The 2204-nt window shown below is 40.1% G+C and overlaps 1 long non-coding RNA gene across 1 annotated transcript; it reads left to right on the top strand.

Moving 5' to 3' along the window:
* The first annotated feature begins 529 nt into the window (after window positions 1-529).
* Window positions 530-1656, top strand: LOC130378324 (uncharacterized). The gene is made up of 2 exons (XR_008894642.1): window positions 530-1056; window positions 1364-1656. It is a non-coding gene; the product is annotated as an uncharacterized LOC130378324 (long non-coding RNA).
* Window positions 1657-2204: the final 548 nt, after the last annotated feature.

Genomic DNA, 2204 nt, shown 5'->3' with positions numbered 1-2204 from the left:
CATCCCAAAAGCATCCAGGTCCACCCCCTGACTGGGAGACGAGGTGACGTGTGTCGGGGCTCCACTGACCGTCCTTAGCGTCCTTACCCTGCCACCTGCCGTGCTGATGTTTGGCTTGTCGTGGGCATTGTGTGTGTGTTCAGTGATGTTTCTGTCTGGTCGTATTGGCTGTAGATGGATGGTTAAATGATCTCACTCGTACTGCAGGCTCTCATTTGCAAATGCACTGAAGCTGTGCCCATATCAGAAAGGCTATATACCAGACATTTATTCAGCTGATTGCTCTTTTAAGTGCACCAGATTGGTGCCAATTATTGTCGTGTTTGCATTGTAATGCACAACTTTGCCTCTCCTTGTTATAAAACAACATGCATCCAAATAACTTTAGCTAATGCAGGCTCCTATCAGTGTTGCTTTACGAATACTATATATCATATTATCAATACATGTTAAGTGTGTGCGTGCGTGCGTGCGTGTGTGTGTGTGTGTGTGTGTGTGTGTGTGTGTGTGTGTGTGTGTGTGTGTGTGTGTGTGTGTGTGTGTGTGTGTGTGTGTGTGTGTGTGTTGTCATGTAGGCTATAGATATAGACTGATTGTCTTGGATTGCATCCATGAAATATTGTAATGTTATGGCCTAGGCTTACTGCATATTGAGGATATTTAGATCGGTATCGCCAGAGAATGTCTAATATGAGGAGAACTGGCACTCGCGGGTTATTTCCGGGTTTCTGGACTGGTTGCAGTAATAATCTTTGACCACGCGGGGCGCTCGTAGGCGAGTCCAGAATGAATGGGAGCCAACGGGGTTTTATCCTCAGAATCCACTTTTCTCACGATGTAATTTTTTGTCAAGTAATTTTAAAGTTGCTATCAAAGGGTGGGGCTAAGATAATAAACTCAGCTGAATATTGCATTTTTTAAGGTCACGTATCTGTTCTAAAAAGGCGTTAAAAACATGCGATGACGTCACACACTGTAATACTGTCAGAGGTACTGCTTTACGGTAGTTTCTAAAGCACTTCCCTTGTCCCGCAACGATAACACCAGCTGTTGGAGGTAAGGCTTTTTTTTTTGCCCTAGTTACAGAGTTTTAGTGAGCTAATGTAAAAAAAAAAGAAATGCGCGAATGTTTTACATATGTATGTTACTTACAGAGAGTGTTTTTTCTAATCCTCACTAGTGCCGATGATAAAGCTTTTTTTTTTAGTAACGATTATGAGCCATTTCTTTCTCCTAAAATAGAAACCTGGATTAGAATCATAATTTTAAGACTGCATCAATTTAGTTTACATCAGTAAACAATCTGCTAGAGAGCAGTGTTCTGTTGTTCTCCTCATGCCTCTTACTTTCTTGATCTCTACAGTCGGACCTTGATGCTGTGACAACGGACAAGTCTTCTTCCTCTGTCCTTTTCCCCTGCCTCTGTTCAGTATGTTCAGTGTTGTTAAATCATCTTTTTTTTTATTAGTTACTGTTCTTATTGTGTTCTTGTTAGTGTGATTTTTGAATAAACTTGCCTGTTGCAATGTTGGTATAATGTTTGTATAATTACTGTTATACAACTGTTACTGTTTCAATGTGACCCAGACCATATTTCTCATTTAACAAACATGTGTAGCTTATAATGTGTTGCATGGCAGAGCAATTACGGTATATTCAATGGCTTAAAACAAACCCATCTGTAAGGATCAGTGAATGCATAGAAATCAATGACAAGTGGTGTAGATAGTTTTCCCTCTGTGCAAGGTCATTAGCCTAAGTCCTACAAAAAAATAACGACTGTAATAGCAGATGTTGAAGTTGTTAAATCGTTAACTAACCATTTGTATGGAACAATCGGTTAAGGTAAGTTAAGTGCTTGAGTCTCGACACTTTAGAGAATGTCTAGCGCGCAACTTGAATAAGCCATGTGCGATATTACCCGGGCTCCAGCGCAACTTTCCTTACTAGGTGAAGCCTCAGGTAGCCTAGGACCATTCATACAGGAGCAAGCAAGAACGTTACCTTTTTCTGTCCTTGGTAAACGAAAAGACGGACAATCCGTTTCCACTGTAAGTGCAGTTTATCATTGCACATTTACGAGGCATTTCTTTTTTAAACTATCTTTATTTTCGAAAAATAGACTGACAGATTAAATTATATTGAGCGGGATATTGACTATTATTTAAGGTGGTCATAACGTACCTACCATGTATATAACACAT

The sequence above is a fragment of the Gadus chalcogrammus genome, unplaced genomic scaffold (assembly GCF_026213295.1).
Source record: "Gadus chalcogrammus isolate NIFS_2021 unplaced genomic scaffold, NIFS_Gcha_1.0 GACHA071, whole genome shotgun sequence".
In the NCBI taxonomy this organism is placed as follows: domain Eukaryota; kingdom Metazoa; phylum Chordata; class Actinopteri; order Gadiformes; family Gadidae; genus Gadus; species Gadus chalcogrammus.
The sequence above is the reverse complement of the archived record's forward strand: the minus strand, read 5'-3'. Positions and strand labels throughout refer to the sequence as shown.